This window comes from Hyperolius riggenbachi, chromosome 11 (genome assembly GCF_040937935.1).
Source record: "Hyperolius riggenbachi isolate aHypRig1 chromosome 11, aHypRig1.pri, whole genome shotgun sequence".
Classification (NCBI taxonomy): Eukaryota; Metazoa; Chordata; class Amphibia; order Anura; family Hyperoliidae; genus Hyperolius; species Hyperolius riggenbachi.
The window spans coordinates 227,167,044-227,189,253 of NC_090656.1; the positions used below are offsets into that span (position 1 = coordinate 227,167,044).

Below are 22,210 nucleotides of genomic sequence, written 5' to 3' on the forward strand. Positions count from 1 at the left end.
GGGATTAGATTGTGAGCTCATGGCTATGTACTTTGTACAGTGCTGCGGAAGATGTCAGAGCTATATAAATACTTAAAAATATATTGGCAGCCTCCATACCCCTCTCACCTCAGGGGTTCTGTAAAATAATGATTACTGAAATGGACACATAATGGCATTATCTGTCACAAGTAACGCATGAATGGCTTGGAAACAGAAAGAAGCGAAATTAGGAATATATTGCAGACAGTATTTTCCTGTGAATACCGCTGCTTGTCGCCTGCAGATTGTGCGCTGAACTCTGGTTATACAACGGTTAATAAGCTGCTCTGCCGGGAGCGCTGTCACCATTCGGCGAGACTGACTCGCGCCCTTATTGTGTACGGCGGATCTCAATGTCACAGCGCCCCGGAGGTTGTCACCCAGCCCCCATCACACGATAATTAAACCACTCTGACTTCTACTAGAAAGAGGACTTACTCACCATCCGAACAATAACCGCTGATACCACCGCATAACGCTAATGTGCCCACACACCACTTTCTATAGAAATTCTGATAAATGCTGCGCTATGCTTACATTCACTGCTTTCTAGATGATGACATGACACTGCAATTTACGTTAAGAAATGACTCATCAGTAGAACATATTATTATTATTCATTATTAGTATTTTAGTATTTATACAGCACTGACATCTTCTGCAGCACTTTACATAGTCATGTCACTGACTGTCCACAGAGGAGTTCACACTCTAATCCTACCATAGTCATAGCCTAATGTCCTACCATATTATTATTATGTATTTATATAGCACTGACATCTTCTGCAGCACTTTACAGAGTACATAGTCATGTCACTGACTGTCCTCAGAGGAGCTCACACTCTTATCCTACCATAGTCATAGCCTAATGTCCTACCATTTTACTATTATGTATTTATATAGCAATGAAATCTTCTGCAGCACTGTACAGAGTACATAGTCCTGTCACTGACTGTCCTCAGAGGAGCTCACACTCTAATCCTACCATAGTCATAGCCTAATGTCCTAAAATATTATTATTATGTATTTATATAGCACTGACATCTTCTGCAGCACTTTACAGAGTACACAGTCATGTCACTGACTGTCCTCAGAGGAGCTCACTATCTAATCCCAGCCATAGTCAGATGTCCTGCCATATTATTATTATGTATTTATATAGCATTGACATCTTCTGCAGCACTTTACAGAGTACACAGTCATGTCACCGACTGTCCTCAGAGGAGCTCACAATCCAATTCTACCATAGATATTGTCCAATGTCCTACCATATTAAAAATTATTATGTATTTTTATATCCCTGACATCTTCTGCAGCACTTTACAGAGTACATAGTCATGTCACTGACTGCCCTCAGAGGAGCTCACAATCTAATCCTATCATAGCCATAGTCTAATGTCCTACCATATAATTAATATGTATTTATATAGCACTGACATCTTCTGCAGCACTTTACAGAGTACATAGTCACGTCACTGACTGCCCTCAGAGGAGCTCACAATCTAATCCTATCATAGCCATAGTCTAATGTCCTACCATATTATTATTATGTATTTATATAGCACTAACATCTTCTGCAGCACTTTATAGAGTATATAGTCATGTCACTAACTGCCCTCAGAGGAGCTCACAATCTAATCATATCATAGCCATAGTCTAATGTCCTGCCATATACTGTAATTAATATGCAGGGGCGTAGCAATAGGGGTTGCAGAGGTAGCGACCGCATCGGGGCCCTTGGGCCAGAGGGGCCCCGAAGGGCCCTCCCTCAACTGCAGTATTAGCTCTCTATTGGTCCTCTGCTCATAATAATCACTTCTATAGATGCTTTGAATAGTGGTTATCATTAACACACTGTTTCCCATCCCCTTCTTGCATCTCTGACACTGTAGTAGCCATTGGCAGGTTTTGGTGTGATGTATCAATTGTTATGTATAGAGTGCTTGGGGGGCCCCAATGTAAAACTTGCATTGGGGCCCACAGCTCCTTAGCTATGCCACTGTTAATATGTATTTATATAGCACTGACATCTTCTGCAGCACTTTACAGAGTACATAGTCATGTCACTGACTGTCCTCAGAGGAGCTCACAATCTAATCCTACCATAGTCATAATGTTCTGCCATATTTTGATTGTATATTTTTATAGCAGTGACATAGTCTGCAGAACTGTAAAGAGTACATAGTCAAGTTACTGATTGTCCTCAGAGGAGCTCACAATCTAATCTTACCATAGTCATAATGTTCTACCATATTATTATTTTGTATTTATATAGCACTGACATCTTCTGCAGCACTTTACAGAGTACATAGTCATGTCACTGACTGTCCTCAGAGGAGCTCACAATCTAATTCTGCCATAGTCAGTCTAATGTACTACCATATTATTATTATGTATTTATGTAGCACTGACATCTTCTGCAGCACTTTACAGAGTACATGGTCATGTCACTGACTGTCCTCAGAGGAGCTCACACTCTAATCCCTGCCATAGTCATAGTCTAATGTCCTACCATATTATTATTATGTATTTATGTAGCACTGACATCTTCTGCAGCACATTACAGAGTACATAGTCATGTCACTGACTGTCCTCAGAGGAGCTCACAATCTAATCCTACCATAGTCATAGTCTAATGTCCTACCATATTATTATTATGTATTTATATAGCACTAACATCTTCTTCATCACTTTACAGAGTACATAGTCATGTCACTGACTGTCCTCAGAGGAGCTCACAATCTAATCCTACCATATGCATAGCCTAATGTTCTACCATATAATTATTATTATTATTATTATTATTTATTTATATATCACTGACATCTTCTGCAGCACTTTACAGAGTACATAGACTGTCCTCAAAATAGCTCGCAATCTAATCTTACCACAGTCATAATGTTCTACCATATTATTAATATTATGTATTTACTAGCAGTGGTGCTCATCCGGATATCCGGGTAACCCAGATATCCAAACTTTTTTCCGGATACCTGGGCCCAAATCCGGATAGCTGTCTGTGGATATTTGGTCGCATACCCTGGATAACCGCGGATATCATGCGAAAATCCGGATCCGAATACTGTAACTAAGGAGATGACATCATTAAGCCAATCAGAGGGCTCCCAGCAGAAGCCCTAGCAACCAATCACAGAAGGGTACCTTGGCCAGCCCCACCTGACCTTATTGAGTCAATCAGAGGGCTCCCAGCCTAAGCCCTGGCACCCAATCACAGAAGGGAACCCTGGCCAGCCCCCCTGTGGGTGCCATGATGAGAAAACTCGTCCTGTGTGACTCAGTCACTGAGAGACATGCTGCAGTGCTGCTGGCCTAGCAAGTGCTGTACACAGTGATAAACCTAAATGTGCTCAGTGATTAACCCCTTCACTATCACTACGCTATTGTTGTATTGTTAATTAGCTTGATTTCATTGTGTGACAGTCAGAGTGTGTGCTGTGCTGCAGGGCTGCTGCAGCTGCTATGTGTCTGTGTGTGTGCTGTGCACAGACCAGGCCAGCTGCTGCCTGCTGGCCAGCTATTAGTCTTAGCTACAGTATAGGTTAGGTTACGGAATAGTATTACTGTGTTATTGTGTAGTTAGTCCTGTACTACTGCAGTCAATGCTAGTAGTCGTTAGAGTAGTAGTACTACTGTGTTAGCTTTCTATAGAATTGCTGTGCTGTCTGACTGTCACTCGGCACGTGGCATGTGTCACGTGGCAAATGTCACGTGGCACTTGGCATGTGGCACTTGACACGTGCCAAGTGACACGTGCCAAGTCCGGCATGCTCCTGGCACACGTTACAGCTGCTGCATTGCCCTGCTCCTGCTGCGTGTGCAGCTCCCACCGCCAGGGTGCCACAGGCCACTGCTGCTGTGCTGATACCACCTATATTTAACCCAAAGCACAATTGCTGCGTAATTTTTTGGAGGTGTCTTGGCTGAAAACTGTCATGTCCCAGTTATGCGGTTGGAATTTGGACACAATGTGGGCTGCACGACCGCTGTCTGGAACCTAGGCCTGATGGTAATTGACAGACATTTTTTGGGGGGGGGGATTTTAAGTCCCCACATCATCAATTAGTGTTTCCCTTTAAAAAACAATGATGCTTTATGCCTCATTTACTCTAAAAAGCATTTTTAAAGCAATTTAAAGGCCACTTCCGGGTTTTCTATCCAGATATCCGAATCCGGCCGGATATCCCGGATACTAGAGTCGGATGAATTTTGAACTTGGATATCCGATTAGGATCCGGATTTTGAAAAGGGGTATCCGAGCAGCACTATTTACTAGGCTACCTAAGCCCGTTAAAAACGGGCTCTTGGTAGTTATTTAACCGCACGCACACGTCCGCCCCCTGCTCCCTGGCCTCACCTCCTGTCCCAACGGCTTTCTGTACTGCGCACATGCACAGTACAAAAAAAGCTTCGGACGGACAGACAGGGAAAGTGGATGACACAGGGACAGTTAGGTTTTATTGTATAGGATATTGCACTGACACAGGGCCGGCCCTAGACTTTTTGCCGCCTGAGGCAAATTTAGAAAAAATTGCCACCCCCCCCCTCCGAGCCGGAGGGGTAGCGGGCAGGACGGGGATATTGGGCCTAGCGGTGGGGAGGGGGGTCGGACCCCCCCCCCCCCCTCCCTCGCCTGGGTCCCCCAATCTGCGCTCCCCTCCAGCTGTAAATAGTTACCGGTAGGAAGCAGCCGATAGTAAGAGGCACGGGCGGGGAGGACTCACCTCTTCCGCGTTCCAGCATGCGCTCCACTGACGTCACTTCCTGCAACGCCGCCCACTGTATTGTAAGTGGACGGCGTTGAAGGAAGTGACGTCAGTGGAGCGCACGCTGGAACGCGGAAGAGGTGAGTCCTCCCCGCCCGTGCCTCTTACTATCGGCTGCTTCCTACCGGTAACTATTTACAGCTGGAGGGGAGCGCAGATTGGGGGATCCAGGCGAGGGAGGGGGGGGTCCGACCCCCCTCCCCACCGCTAGGCCCAATACCCCCGTCCTGCCCGCTACCCTTCCGGCTCGGCGGCCGGCCGCCCGCACCCACGGACGGGCGAGTGCCGCCCCTAGGAGTTTGCCGCCTGAGGCAAAAGTTTCACCCCGCCTCATGAGCGGGCCGGCCACTGACACCTGCTGCAATTTACATAGAGTACATAGTGATGTCATTAACTGTCCTCAGAGGAGCTCACAATCTATCCCACCATAATCATGTGTCCATTATAGTCAATGGCCAATTTTAGGGGGAAGCCAATTAACTTACTTGTATGTACAGACGCAGGGAGAATATATAAAATACTTGCAGACAGTGCCCTGGCTGGGATTCGAAAAGGGGGACCCAGCACTGCAAGGCAAGAGCGCTATAGTATCTACTATGCCACCATGCTGCCCACTTGTTCCATAATGTGTATTTGCTGAAAATGTTCTGCATAGGCATGTTAACTATTGTGAAACTAGTTTACTATAAGTACAGGCCCAGAGTAACAGCTTATACTGTGTACATACTGGAGGTAGCAGACATCATCACATGCTGCAGCTAGTTTACTATTAGTACAGGCACAGAGTAACAGCTTATACTGTACATACTGGAGGTAGCAGGGCTCAGCACACACTGCAGTTAGTTTACTATCAGTACAAGCACAGAGTAACAGCTTATAATGTACATAATGGAAGTAACAGAAATCAGCACACAGTGCAGCTAGTTTACTATCAGTACAGGCACAGAGTACCAGCTTGTACTGTACATACTGGAGGCAGCAGAAATCAGCACACTCTGCAGCTAGTTTACTACCAGTACAGGCACAGAGTAACAGCTTATACTGTACATGCTAGAGGTAGCAGATATCAGCACACACTGCAACTAGTTTACTATCAGTGCAGGCACAAAGTAACAGCTTATACTGTACATCCTGGAGGCAGCAGAGATCAGCGCACACTGCAGCTAGTTTACTATCAGTACAGGCACAGAGCAACAGCTTATACTGTACATACTGGAGGCAGCAGAGATCAGCGCACACTGCAGCTAGTTTACTATCAGTGCAGGCCCAGAGTAACAGCTTATACTGTACATACTGGAGGCAGCAGAGATCAGCGCACACTGCAGCCAGTTTACTATCAGTACAGGCACAGAGTAACAGCTTATACTGTACATACTGGAGTTAGCAGAGACCAGCACACACTGCTGCTAGTTTACTATCAGTACAGGCACAGCGTAACAGATTATACCTTACATACCGGGGGCAATTGAGATCAGCACATGTTGGAGCTAGTTTACTATCAGTGCAGGCCTAGAGTAAAGGTACATATACTACACCCCTGACTGAACAACTGCCATTGCTGGGCAACCCTGTACAGAGACACGTATCAGCAACTGTGTAGTTGACAACACGTTCTGTTGCTATCCAAGGGGTACAGGGACAATGGCGCAACATGTGTGACATCACGCGGCAGGCAGGGGAGTGTCGTCTCCAAAGAAGTTAGCCGCCGTCGGGCCAAGTTGATCCGGTGGGTGGATCACTTGCCAAGTGCTCTAGCTGGTCAGGGGCCTCTGTGCACACGCCTGGCTATCAGCTGAGGCGGTCATGATTGGCCACCTCCGCCGACTTTAATCAGGCATGTGTAGGAGGCTTTACAGCTTATACTGTACATATTGAAGATAGCAGAAATCAGTACATGCTGCAGCTAGATTACTATCAGTACAGTCACAGAGTGACAGCTTATCCTGTACATACTGGAGGTAACAGAGATCAGATCAGCACACACACTGCAGCTAGTTTACTATCAGTACAGGCACAGAGTGACAGCTTATCCTGTATATACTGGAGGTAACAGAGATCAGATCAGCACACACATTGCAGCTAGTTTACTATCAGTACAGGCACAGAGTAACAGCTTATACTGTACATACTGGTGGTAACAGATATCAGCACACACTGCAGCTAGTTTACTATCAGTACAGACACAGAGTAACAGCTTATACCAGTGATGGCTAACCTTGGCACTCCAGCTGTGACAAAACTACAAATCCCATCATGACTCTGCCTCCCTGAGTTATGCTTAGAGCTGTCAGAGTATTGCAATGCCTCATGGGACTTGTAGTTCCACCACAGCTGGAGTGCCAAGGTTAGCCATCACTGGCTTATACTATACATACTGGAGGTAGCAGAGATCAGCACACATTGCAGCTAGTTTACTATCAGTACAGGCACAGAGTAACAGCTTGTACATACTGAGGGCAGCAGAGATCAGCACACTACAGCTAGTTTAATAGCAGTATAGGCACACATATACATACTAGGGATAGCAGAGATAAGCACACGCTGCAGCTAGTTTACTATTAGTATAGGCACAGAGTAACAGCTTATACTGTACATACTGGGGATAGAGATCAGCACAAACTGCAGCTAGTTTACTATCAGTACAGGCACAGAGTAACAGCTTATACTGCACATACACTGGAGGTAACAGAGATCAGCACACATTGCAGCTAGTTTACTATCAGTACAGGCACAGAGTAACAGCTTACACTGTACATACTGGAGGTAACAGAGATCAGCCCACACTGCAGCTAGTTTACTATCAGTACAGGCACAGAGTAACAGCTTACACTGTACATACTGAAGGTAGCAGAGATCAGCACACACTGCAGCTAGTTTACTATCAGTACAGGCACAGAGTAACAGCTTACACTGTACATACTGGAGAAAACATAGATCGGCAAACACTGCAGTTAGTTTACGATCAGAAAAAAAAAATCAAATTGAGGATCTATGTGGCATGTTCTGCTATAGATTTCTGGTGGATTTAATCACAGTATTTAAATCTGCCAGGGAAAATCAATGTGTGAGGTGAAAAAAATTAACTGATGAGATAAACAGCTGTATTTAAGCATAACAAGAGCTAAAATCTATGAACTATTGACCCTTTTTTATTTATTTCCTGCTTGCAGAAGTCATTTTCTGCTAGAGAAATGTTTTATGGTTGTAATTCCTTATCAGTGAGGGTTGGGCTATAGCTTGACCCACTCCCGACTCGGACAGAGACTGCCACTCGCTTACCTTGGGATCGATTCACAAAGCGGTGATAACCCAGTTAAAGACTTTAGGCGTGATAACCATTTTTATCATGCCTAAACTCAGTTTAGGCATGATAAGTTTAGGCATGATAAGTTTAGATAAGTTTAGATTGCGCGCAAAGTCCCGCACGCAAAGCAGCGCCATTAAACTCTATGCGAAGTGCACCAGACTTTGCTAGCGCAAAACTTTTGATCAGCTGTGCACTGCGGTGCTAGCCCAGTTGGTGCTTAAACTTATCACACCTAAAAACTTATCACACCTAAACTCATCACACCTAAACTTATCATGCCTAAACAGAGTTTAGGCGTGATAAAGGGCTTTTCACCACGGTACGGTGCTAACTGTTAGCACCGCTTTGTGAATCAGGCCCCTGATGTTTAACTCTTTCAGGCAGAGAAAGAAAAAAAGGAACACAGCCTAGTTATTTGTCTACTTGACACTGTACATACCGTGTTGCCCCCAAAAATAATTTTTGCATTAAAGATGTGCTAGGGCTTATTTTCAGGGGATGTCTTATATTTTAATGAACACACAAGTTCCTGTGATGTGTGTCCTCCTGCCTCCCCCACTGTGCTGCCTCTTCCTCTGCTGGATCCACCTCTTGTGTCCCCCTTGTACCTTTTGTGTCCCCCTGGTGTCCTTCTCTCCTCTATCCTTCTGTGTCCCCTATGTCCTCCACTGTGTCTTTCACTATCCCCATGTCCTCCTGACGTTTTCCTGTGTCCCCCACTGTCCCCTGCACCTCCTCTTACCCCCAGCTCCATGCCGTTGTGTCCCCGAGCTTCAGCCTATGGGGAAGAAGTACGGCAACTTGTGTTTCCACTGGAGCCGATGGTCTTGCAGGCGGGACAATGGCTCTGTTATTGTGCCAATCATTGCACTCGCTGAGTAGCAGCTAGTGCAGTGATTGGCCCAATGATGGAGACCTGGTTCTGCCCACAAGACTATAGACTTCAGTAATATCACACATTGCATACTTTTCCCCCTTACTGCTGCTAGGGCTTATATATCAAGCATGCTCAAAATTCCTGCTAGAGCTTACTTTCAGAGGATGTCTTAATTTCAGTGAAAGAGGGTAATGCCCATTTACTTTCATGGGGCTTCTTCCAACCCCCTGAAGTCTTCCTTGTCCCTCGCCATCATCTCGCGCTCAGCCATTCCTCTGCTGTCCCCTGTAACGCTGGATGCGCGGCCCTGTGCTTTGAGGGGCTGGAAGGTGAGTAAATGGGCATTATTTTTCTTTACTTTAGGTTCAATTCAAAGGACAACTGAAGCGAGCGGTATATGGAGGCTGCCATATTTATTTCCTTTTAAACAATACCAGTTGCCTGGCAGCCCTAGTGATGTATTTGGCTGCAGTTGTGACTGAATCACACCAGAAACAAGAATGCAGCTAATCTTGTCTGATGTAACAATAACGTCTGAAACACCTGATCTGATGCATGCTTGTTCAGGATCTATGATTAAAAGTATTAGAGGCAGAGGATCAGCAGGATAGCCAGGCAACCAGTATTGTTTAAAAGGAAATAAATATGGCAGCCTCCATATCCATCTAGCTTCTGTTGTCCTTTAAGGCTACATACACATGAGGCACGGATGTCTGCAGTTGCATGGAGAAATGCAACAGTTGAAAGTCTCCAGCAACGACAGTTGTATACAAGCAACGATTGTATACACGCGGCAACAACCTGTCTGCAACATAGCAGAAACTGTTGCTCAGCAACTTCTGTCGCAGGTTCAATGAACTGTCGGACTCACAAGAGTTGCTAGAGACTAGTATACACACGACTGCACCAACTTGAGACTAGGGACGGTTGCTGCAACAGCTGTTGCCGGGGATTGAACAAGTCAATCGCCTGGAGACAGCTCTGATTAGCAACAGTTGCTTGCGCGCGCCTCATACACATGGAGGACCTGTTGCCGCAACATGCGCGCGCCATGTGTTTCAACTTTCCAGCAACAGTTGTAGCCTGTGTGTATGGGCCTTTAGTCTCCCTACCCCCCCCCCCCCTCTGTTGCAGCATGTCTCTCTCCCTCTCTCTCTCTCTCTCTCTCTGTTGCAGCATGTCTCACTCCCTCTCTCTCTATCTCTCTCTGTTGCAGCATGTCTCACTCCCTCTCTCTCTCTCTATTGCAGCATGTCTCACTCCCTCTCTCTCTCTCTCTCTGTTGCAGCATGTCTCACTCCCCCCCCCCCTCTCTCTCTCTCTCTCTGCTGCAGCATGTCTCACTCCCTCTCTCACTGTTGCAGCATGTCTCACTCCCTCTCTCTCTCTCTCAGTTGCAGCATGTCTCACTCCCTCTCTCTCAGTTGCAGCATGTCTCCCTCCCTCTCTCTCTTTCTCTGTCTGTTGCAGCATGTCTCACTCCCTCTCTCTCTCTCTCTCTGTTGCATCATGTCTCTCTCTCTCTCTCTCTTTCTCTGTCTGTTGCAGCATGTCTCACTCCCTCTCTCTCTCTCTGTTGCAGCATGTCTCACTCCCTCTCTCTGTTGCAGCATGTCTCCCTCCCTCTCTCAGTTGCAGCATGTCTCTCTCTCTCTCTCTCTCTCTCTCTCTCTCTCTCTCTCTCTCTCAGTTGCAGCATCTCTCTCTCTCTCTCTCTCTCTCTCTCTCTCTCTGTTGCAGCATGTCTCACTCCCTCTCTCTGTTGCAGCATGTCTCACTCCCTCTCTCTGTTGCAGCATGTCTCACTCCCTCTCTCTGTTGCAGCATGTCTCACTCCCTCTCTCTGTTGCAGCATGTCTCCCTTCCTCTCTCAGTTGCAGCATGTCTCACTCCCTCTCTCTCAGTTGCAGCATGTCTCTCTCTCTCTCTCTCTCTCTCTCTGTTGCATCATGTCTCACTCCCTCTCTCTCTCTCTCTGTTGCATCATGTCTCTCTCTCTCTCTCTCTCTCTCTCTCTGTTGCAGCATGTCTCACTCCCTCTCTCAGTTGCGGCATGTCTCACTCGCTCTCTCAGTTGCAGCATGTCTCACTCTCTCTCTCTCTCTCTGTTGCATCATGTCTCACTCCCTATTCCTCTCTGTTGCGGCATGTCTCACTCGCTCTCTTTCTCTGTTGCAGCATGTCTCACTCGCTCTCTTTCTCTGTTGCAGCATGTCTCACTCCCTCTCTCTCAGTTGCAGCATGTCTCCCTCCCTCTCTCTCTGTTGCGGCATGTCTCACACCCTCTCTTTCTCTGTTGCAGCATGTCTCTCTCTCCCTCTCTCTCTCTGTTGCAGCATGTCTCTCTCTCCCTCTCTCTCTCTCTCTGTTGCAGCATGTCTCACACCCCCTCTCTTTGTTGCAGCATGTCTCACTCCCTTTCTCTCCGTTGCAGCATGTCTCACTCCCTCTCTCTCTGTTGCAGCATGTCTCACTCCCTCTCTCTCTGTTGCAGCATGTCTCACTCCCTCTCTCTCTGTTGCAGCATGTCTCACTCCCTCTCTCTCTCTCTTTCTCTCCCAGTGTTGCAGCATGTCTCTCCCTCTCTTTCTCTGTTGCAGCATGTCTCTCTCTCTCTCTCTCTCTCTCTCTCTCTCTCTCTCTCGCTCTCTCTCTGTTGCAGCATGTCTCTCACTCTCTCACTCTCTCTCTCTGTTGCAGCATGTCTCTCTCTCTCGCTCCCAGTGTTGCAGCATGTCTCTCTCTTTCCCTCTCTCTCTCTGTTGCAGCATGTCTCTCCCTACCTCTCTCTCTCGCTCCCAGTGCTGCTGCATGTCTCTCTCTCTCTCTCTCTCTCTCTATTGCAGCATGTCTCTCTCTCTCGCTCCCAGTGTTGCAGCATGTCTCTCTCTTTCCCTCTCTCTCTCTGTTGCAGCATGTCTCTCCCTACCTCTCTCTCTCGCTCCCAGTGCTGCTGCATGTCTCTCTCTCTCTCTCTCTCCCTCTCTGTTGCAGCATGTCTCTCTCTCTCGCTCCCAGTGTTGCAGCATGTCTCTCTCGCTCCCAGTGCTGCTGCATGTCTCTCTCTCTCTCTTTCCCTCTCCCTCTCTGTTGCAGCATGTCTGTATGAATTCTATCCACACATAGCTTTCTTTCCTGGCTGTGGATGAGGCGCTGTCAGGCGGACACAGAATGAATGACAGAGAAATGTTGATGCTTACCAGGGTGTCAGCGGAGGGCAGGATGCAGTGGCATGTGGGGGGCGATGCTGGGCTCAGTCCCGGAGATGCCCTGCCTGGTGCTAATCCCAAACTTCATTGCCTGGCATTGGCTGCTGCTCCTCCTGAGGGTACAGGCTGGGGATGATGCTGAAGAGGGAGCTGGGGAGAGATGCTGAGGAGGGAGCTGGGGATGATGCTGGGGAGAGATGCTGAGGAGGGAGCTGGGGATGATGCTGAGGAGAGATGGTTTGGAGGGAGCAGAGGATGGATGCTGAGTGTAGAGGCTGAGGATTGAGCTGGGGACAGATAGAGACTCCCTGTGGATTGCAGACAGCAGAAGTGTCTCCCCTGTGCTGTTGTCTTTTAGGCACTCAGTAATATGTCTCCCTGTGAGAGCGCAGCACAGAGAGCGCAGCACAGAGAGAATGCTACTGAGGAGAGGGAACAACAGAGAGCTGCTGCTGCTGCTGCAATGTGACTGCTCTGATGTAACCAGAGGGGGCCAGGATAGTCCATTCACCTCCATCTCCGCCTCATCGCCACCGCCAGTCCCCCTACATCCATGTGTGTGTGTGTGTGTGTGGAGGGGGGGGGGGGGGGGGGTTATCATGTCAAATACATCACATCATTTGTGTGTATGAGAGTATGTTCCCTCTTTCTGGCCACAAATGAAAAATCTGCCCCTGGGCTTTCCACTTCCTCTGCTACCTAGGCACAATCAGTAAACACACGCACGCACGCACACACACACTCACACACACACACACACACACATTAGCACCACACAAACAACAATACAACAACACACACACACCTCAAACAGCAGCACACATTAACACCACCACACAAGCAACAACACAAAAACACACACCACACAAACAACAACACACATTAACACCACATAAGCAAAACACACGCCACAAACAAGAACATGCATTAACACCACACACACACACACAAAACAACACCACACAAACAACACCACACATTAGCACCACACAAACAACCACAATACTAACAACACTGTAGTTACAAATCCATCTGTAGTTACTAGTATAAATAATATATAGGGGTCAGAGGGGAATATCTCAACAAAGATTAAAGTAAATACATAAAGATGAATAAGAGGTTCCTTTTGATTAAACAAGAAAAATATTTCAACCATAATGGAACTAACCTAATCAATAACAAAATAAACAAAGTAGTAAAAATAAATATAATATAAAATAAAATAAAAAAATAAAGTAAAAAATAAATAAAAATAGAAAAATACAAATATAAAAAGATATAAAAATAAAGAATGAATAGGATAATTAAAGGATTAATCAAACTAATGGTTGCATGTCATATTCCCTATTCATACCCCTGGGTTCTAAGGTATCTAATCTCCTTATCCATACTGCCTCCCTATATAATAGTTTTTTTAACCTGTCCCCACCCCTTCTTGGTATGGGCACTTGTTCTAATATCTGGAATTTCAATTGACTGACCGAGTGACCAGCAGATAAGAAATGTGACGACACTGATAATTCGTTATTTCTATTCCTAATAGTACTTTTGTGGGATGCCAATCTGGCCTTAATGGGTTGAGTTGTCTGTCCAACATACAGAAGTCCACATGGACATTTTAAGGCATAGATTACATAACGGGAATTACAATCAAAATGACCATGAATTTTGAATGATGTACCCAAATGGGGATGTCTCACTACTGGGCCTCTAATAATACTATGACAATTAGCACAATTCATACAGGGGTAGGTCCCAAATGGGCGGTTAGAGATAAGATTACGGGGCTGTGAAGGACCCAAGTCAGCTCTCACTAACTTGTCCTTCAATGTAGGTGCTCTTTTATATGACATTAAGGGAGGAGTCTGGAATTCCACCACATTGGGTAGACCATTCCTTAGAATATTCCAATTACGTCGAATGACTTCCGCTATCCTATTACTATGTATATTATATTGTGAAACAAAAGGAATCCTCTTGTTGTGACCCCTCCTACGGTTAGTAATATCGGATTGAGCTGTCTCAAGTCTAAGTCTTGCTCTGCCCAGCAGGTGTTGGGGATATTGTCTATGTCTAAACTTGTGTTCCATTTCGTCTAGTCGTTGTTTTTTCAATACTGGATCACCCACTATCCTATCAATGCGGGAAAATTGGCTGCTAGGAATGGATGAAAGTGTTGACGGAGGATGGAAGCTCTCATAGTTTAGTGTAGAATTAACATTCCGTGGGTTTGACGTATAAGTCTGTGCTCAACCCCCATTGGATTTTCTCACAACCGTATCTAAGAAGCTAACCTCCTCCTTATCAACATGAACAGTTAACCTAATAACCGGACATTTAGAATGTACTTGGTCTATAAATTCCATAAGGCTCGAATGTGGCCCCGCCCACACGCAAAAAACATCGTCAATATATCTGTGCCAACAACGGGCAAATGTAGTAAATAATGTATTAGTATAAACGAATGATTCCTCATAAAGGTTCATAAAGATGTTTGCGTAGGACGGGGCCACATTCGAGCCCATCGCCGTACCCCTGATCTGTAAAAAGTATTCATCTCCAACTAAAAAATAATTGCATGTTAGTACCAGCCTAAGTAAATCACAAAGAAACTTAATCTGATCTCTATCAAAATCCGAGGCACAACTCAGTATGTGTTCGACAGCCTCCACACCCCCATCATGAGGGATGGAGGTGTAGAGGCTCTCCACATCTAGGGTCACCAACAATGCCCCTTCAGGTATAGGGGAAAGCCCACAAATTGCATCCAAGAACATTGATGTATCTCTAAGATAAGATTTTCCGGCTACCACAAATGGTCTTAACATAATATCCAAATATTTAGCTAGGGGGGAAAAAATGGAGTCAATGCCCGCCACTATCGGGCGCCCTGGTGGGCGCTGTTTATCCTTGTGTATCTTTGGACATATATAAAAAACTGGGATTATGGGATCTTTCTGTATCAAAAAATCAAAAAGTTTATCATCAATGATGTTCTTGTGGTGGGCTTGTTGTAACAGCTCCAATATTCTCTTTTGGAAATGTGATGTCGGATCCTGAGGCAACTTCTGGTATGTTAAAGTGTCTGATAACAGGCGGTTCATCTCACTCTTGTAGTATACGGTATCCATAATCACCACCGCTCCCCCTTTGTCTGCCTGTTTGATAGTGATGGCTCTATTATTTGTTAATTCCCCTATTGCAGTACGTTCTTCTGCTGTGAGATTATGTTGGATTCGAAATTCTCCATAAGGGTGTGGTCTAGATATTATGGAATCCACTTGTTGTTTAACTGTTGATACAAAGTTCTCGATTATCTGGCAGGTAGGGGGGGAAAAATTGCTCTTTGATCTCAAGGTGGTATCACTCAAGGATAAACAATTATCATCGGTGGGCCTCGGTGGGAACCAGCATTCCCTCGGTATGCTGAAGTAATACTTAAGCCGAATATTTCGAAAAAATCTGTGGAGATCAATATCCAGATCAACTGGGTGTGGCCAGTGGGTAGGGGCAAAAGAGAGACCCCTCTCCAACACCTGCTGCTGAGCAGTGGACAAAGACATTGAGGAAATGTTAACAACAATAGATTTATTTATCTCGCATTGGTCTTGACAGGTCTGGCCTGTTTGGGCTTTTGTCTCAAGCGATCTTTTATGTTTCCTCCCGCCCCTGCGCTTTCTTCTGCGCTTGACGGGTGTTCCGAAGATGATTGGGAAGATGGGAGTACATCTGTCGAGTCCCCCCGTTGTCCACGTTCATATGGCTTTGGGCGAGCCTCTCGTCGTTTTCTAGACTGGGGTTTTTGCCAACTATACATGTAACCAGTTTGATAGTCGGACGCATCTCTTTGGAATTTCTCTCTTTTTATGATTTCAATACTCTTTCTATGGTTCTCCATCATAGTTTTCAACTCGACTACAAATCTTGCATAATCATCAGAATTGGAATTGTCAAATAGTCTCTGTTTCAAGTCATCGATCTGAGTTCCAATTTTAGGAAGTTCCAGCATGATGCGATCAATTGTAAGCAGCATGGCATCGAAAGACGCCTTGTTCCATATCATAGTCCATGTCTGGCAAAAATCATTATCCGTGGGGAACATGAGAGGACTCACATTAGATCTAATCCCTCTGGGTATTCTACCCACTCTCCGATATTCTGCCACACACACACACACACACACACACACACACACACACACACACACAGCAACTCACATTAGCACCACACAAAACAATAATACAACAACACACACACACCTCAAACAGCAGCACACATTAACACACACACACAAAACAACACCACACATTAGCACCACACATTAGCACCACACAAACAACCACAATACTAACAACACACACACACACCTCAAACAGCAGCACACATTAACATCACAAACAACAACAAACATTAACACACCACACAAGCAACACACACGCCACAAACAAGAACATGCATTAACACCACACACACACACACACACACACACACACACACACACACACACACACACACACACACACACACACACACACACATACACATACACATACACACACACACACACGCCACACACACACACACACACACACACACACACACACACACACACACACACACACACACACATACACACACACACACACACGCCACACGCCACACACACACACACACACACACACACACACACACACACACACACACACACACACACACACACATTATACATTAACACAACACAAACAGCAAAACACACACACCACAAACAAAAACACACATTAACACCACACAAACAACAACACATGCAGCACACAAACAACAACACACATTGGGGATGATTTACTATCACAAACAGCGTGCCTTATCAGACTTTGCCTGCCTTATCAGAGTAGCATAGTGAGTGCTACAAACTTATGACTGCTAATTGGCTATGACGAGAACTCCACTCGTCCTGCCCTGAGCCCCTGCGGGTCCAATCACTTTAAAGGACATTATCCCCACACTTTGATTGGCCCAATAGGCTGCCTGCCAAGTTTCCTGTCATGCTATGCTGCTCTGATAAGGCACACTAACTCTGATCAGGCATGTCAACTCTGATAAGGCACCATTCTTACACTGTTAATGGCAGAGGCCTCAAACCTGATACAGTCAGTAATTGGGTGACCGGGGTCCAAATTCACTAAAGGGGTGGAGCCACAAACAGCCAATCAGATTTGTTAGATTGATTTCAGCCATTCTGTTATTGGCAGGGTTCTCAAACTTGACATAGTTGGCCACTGGGTGACTGGGATTCATATTCAGGAAGGTGGGTGGAGCCTACAGCAGCCAATCAAAATGTACCTTTTGATTTCCAAGGGAAATATTTACATTGCTGCTATTCATACACTCTTAATGGCAGAGGCCTCAATTCTGGTACAGTCAGTCACTGGGAGACTGGGGTTTAAATTCTGAAAAGGGAGTGGGCCAAAAACAGTCAATCAGATATGTTTAATTTCAATGGAAAAATGCAACCTATTGATGCCAAAGACTCCACAGCTCATAAACTTGGTCATTGAGTGACTGTATGTCAAGGTTAGAAATAGTGGGCGGGGCCAAAACTAACTTTTTACATTGGAAAATATAAACGGCAGCCATTCTTACACTGTTAATGGCAGGGTTCTCAAACTTGACACAGTTGGTCACTGGGTGACTGAGATTAATATTCAGAAAAGTAGGTGGAGCCTACAACAGCCAATCAAGATTCAGCTATTGATTTTCAAGGGGAATATTGAAACTGCTGCCATTCTTACACTGTTAATGGCAGAGGTCTCAAACCTACTACAGTCGGCCGTTAAGTGACTGGGGTTCAAATTCACTAAAGGGGCGGATAAACTGCTTCCATTAGCACAATTTTGATGCCAGGAACCCAAAAGCTCACAAACTTGGTCATTGAGTAGTGACTGTGTGTCAAGGTTACAAAAAATGGCTGGCGTCAAAAACAGATTTCTCTGGGAAAATATAAACTGCAGTCCTTCTTCACTGTTAATGGCAGGGTTCTAAAAGTATTCACAGTTGGTTACTGGGTGGCTGTGATTAATATTCAGAAAAGTGGGTGGAGCCTAAAAAAGCCAATCAAAATTCACCTGTTGATTTTCAAGGGGAATATTAAAATTGCTGTCTTTCTTGTACTGTTAATGGCACAAGCCTTAAACCTGATACAGTTTGTCATTGGGTCACTGGGGTTCAAATTAAGAAAAGGGGACAGAGCCACAAACAGACAATCAAATGTGATTCATTTCATGGGAAAATACAAATTATTGATGCCAAGGATCCCAAAGTTCACAAACATAGTCATTGAGTAGTGACTTTGTGTCCAGGTTATAAAAAAGTGGACGGAGCCCCAAAAAATTCACTGGGAAAATATAAACTGCAGCCCTTCTTACACTGTGTATGACAGGGATCTCAAACTTTGCCCAGATGGTCACTGAGTGACTGAGATTAATATACAGGGAAGTGGGTGGAGCCTATAATAGCCAATCAAAATTCACCTGTTGATTTTCAAGTGGAATATTTCAATTGCTGCCATTTTTCCACTGTTAATAGCAGATGCTTCAAACCTGCTACAGTTGATCATTGGTTGACTGGGGTTCAAATGCTGGAGAGGGGGTGAAGCCACTAACAGCCAATCTGATTTGTTTAATTTCTATGGGAATATACAAATTACTCATGCTAAAGACCCCAAAGCTCACAAACTTGGTCATTGAGTGTTTCTGCGTTAGGGTTAGAAAAAGTGGGTGGAGCCAAAACCAGTCAAATACATACCCGGGCAACGCCGGGTCATCAGTGGGTGGAGACAAATACACATATTACTGGGAAAATGTAAACTGCAGCCATTCTTACACTGTTAATGGTAGGGTTCTAAAACTTTGCACAGTTGATCACTGGGTGACTGGGATTAATATTTAGAAAAGTGGGTGGAACCTACAAAAGTTAATCAAACTTCACCTATTGCTTTTCAAGGGAAATATTTACATTGATGCCATTCTTGCACTGTTAATGGCACAGGCCTCAAACCTGGTACAGTTGGTCATTGGGTGGCTGGGGGTCAAATTCAGAAAAGGGGGTGGAGCCACAAACAGCCAATCAGATTTTTTTTCATTTCAATGCAAATTATTCATGCCAAAGACCACAAAGCTCACAAACTTGGTCATTGAGTGTGTGTGTGTTAGAAAAAGTGGACGGAGCCAACACCAGCCAAATACATACCCGGGCAACGTTGGGCAATCAGCTAGTTGGTAATAAGACCCTTTACATCATGTGGTTTCTGAAAATTAAAACCCAAATTATGCAATCCTTAACCCCCTTGCCGTTCCAATTGTATCGGCAAGGGGGCGGCGCAGCACTTTTAATTTTTTTTTTTTAAATTTATGTAGCTAGCCTAGTGCTAGCTACATGATAGCCGCTGACAAGCGGCATCCCCCTACCTAAACCGAAGCAGCGGCAGGCAGAGGGAGGAGGAAGTGCCCATATGCAGAGCAGAGATGGCCCGAACCGTTCGCCGGGCGAATCTCTCTGGGCCTTGTACTACTTCCGGGTCACTATGACCCGGAGTAGTACGCCTGCGCTGGCCCGGCGGTGCGCGTCCTATATTGCGCTCCTGTTGCCGGGCACTCTCTGCGCATGAGCCCAGACATTCAGAGATGTTCGCCAGCGAACGGTTCAGGAACAGCTCTAATGCAGAGGTATGCAGCGGAAGCGACAGTAAAACTCACATGACAACGCTGTTGGGAACTTTTGCAAATCTTCTCCTCGTTGCACAGATCCGTGTTTCCTCTCTGCTACACCCTAGTGGCGCCTCTCATTACTGCGCCACTAGAGGAGTCAGCGAGGAGATATGGAACTGTGTGAAGGGGAGAAGTTCCCGACCGCGCTGACAGGTTAGTTTTGCTTTCGCATATGGGGGTAATGAGTAGGTTACCTAAAACGTGGGACGTCTGGTTATACTGGAGGTATACTGGAGGGAGAGGATACCGAATCCTTGGGAGCACATCTGGCTAAATATACTGTGGGGGGGGGGGCTACCTAACCCTGAGAGCAGATCTGGCTATCTATACTTGGGGAAACTACCTATTTTAGCATGGGGGGGGGCTCAGGAGGGCCTCCAAGTTACTTTGCCCCGGGGCCCCATTGGAGCTAGAACCGGCCCTGCATGATGGCGACATAGACGCAGACGACGCTCCGACTGTGACGCCCGCTGCACTACGCGATCTACAGCGGGATCTCGGAGACCTCGGTCCTCAGTTTACTTAGGAAGGACACAGGCGCTATTTGGTTGAGCACTCATCATTGTCAGCCACACAGAAACCAAGTGAGACCTGCCCTGGCAGGGTATTTTATGGCATACATTTGACATTGGCGCAGGAAGACTTGGGTGCAGGATACAGCTGGTATATGGCTGATCCTGCTTCTGCACAACTCCCGGCCGTATTAATTACTATTCCCCCTCCAGGCCGCCATGGATAGTGGGGGAACGATATAATTCAGCTTACAGCGATTGCTGGAGGCCGAATTATTGTGTTTTTAAGCAACTTCGGCTCCCTCTTCTGATGGCGCCGACGTTACTCACTGAGCGCCACTGTAGATGTGATTCCCATTACAGTCTATGGTGGCGCCGGCTGCACCCAAATCTAGCAGCGCTGAAAAGCTCTGCTCCGCTCTTATGTTCTCTACACAGGATACTCAGAGCTCCCCTTTTTCTTTATATCTTTCATCCAGTGGTTTTCATCGGAAGCAGCCTGAGTACTGAGAGGGTGGCCTGATCGCACCTAGGGGGTTATCCACGCCCCTAACTCTGCTCGTTCACACTAGGGGCGTTTTCCGCCTTCTTTCAAGCGCAGGCGATTTATAAAATCGCCCACAAAACGCTTGTGCAATGATTCCCTATGAGAGAGTTCACAGCTGAGCGTTTTTTTTCCGATCTGCTCAGCAAAGCGGAGCCGGTACCATTTTTGAGGCGTTTTCGCAATAATGGAAGGTATAGGAAAACGCAAAACGCTCACAAAATCGCTTTGTGAAGCAATTGCGTGAGCGGTTTTAAGAATAAATACTTTGTATTTATTCTTTTCCGGGTCAAATAGTTCACTTCCTGAATCCTGACTTGCTTCATGGAGTGAGCTACAAAACCGCTCTGAAAAAGCGCTTAGAAAAGCGATTTTCACAAAAACGCAGCGTGCAGTAGAGCGCCGGGAGGGGGAAAAAAAACCCCACAAAAAGGCAAAACGATTGTGTTTGCATTTTCGTTTTTAGGCGTGAATGGGGCCTAAACGTGGAATTTCGTCTGTCAGTGTGAACTGGGCCTAACCTTACCTGATCGACGTGTACAAACGCCGGACATTTTACAGCACTTTGGGGTTGATACACTAACCTCCTGTTACTCGTGCTATTACACTAGGGTGCCTTAATTGTACATCCTTGCATGCTATGCGCGCTAGTGGCAGCGTAGCGTGTGTAATTAGGCTTGGTCAGAGGAGCACACACTATGTTGGGGTAGTGCAATGGAAACAGGAAAAAAGGGTGCATGTGGCTAATGGACAAAAAGGGCGCACCATAGGCTGCAATGCAAAATATCAGCTATTTGTCACCAGAAACGAAATTAGGGCGCCCGACAAATAGCGGTTGCAGAGATCGTGATAACAAAACTTTTTGTTTACAGAATCAGTTTATGGCTAATATCGTTTACAAATTCGTTTTGACTTTCGGTTTAACTTATTTTATTGTTTTTAAATTTCGCTTTCAGGAGTCTAGCAAGTACATTTTCGTTTTCAGAAGTATAATGCTTAACCTTTTGGGGACCGCTTCTAAGATCCTACGCCGCACTTGTGGCTGTTCTAGCCTGATGCGGCGTAGGATCTACGCCGCCCGACATTACCGCTCCCCGACGCACCCCAGAGGAGAGATTAAGCTGTCATATGACAGCTGGCATCTCCCCTCGGTGATCAGCAACCATCGTGTATGGCTGCTGATCATACATGCG

The 22,210-nt window shown here is 45.8% G+C and overlaps 1 protein-coding gene across 4 annotated transcripts in view; it reads right to left on the reverse strand.

The window, feature by feature from the left end:
- OSBPL5 (oxysterol binding protein like 5) overlaps positions 1 to 22,210 on the reverse strand; it is a 173,640-nt gene that overhangs the window by 142,544 nt on the left and 8,886 nt on the right. The window contains exon 1 of one of the 4 annotated variants that reach the window (XM_068260977.1): positions 12,190 to 12,673. The exons of the other annotated variants lie outside the window; for them this stretch is intronic. The gene's annotated coding sequence lies outside the window, so the exon portion shown is untranslated. Of the gene's footprint in view, positions 1 to 12,189; positions 12,674 to 22,210 lie in introns of those variants that run through there. 4 annotated transcript variants of the gene reach the window in all.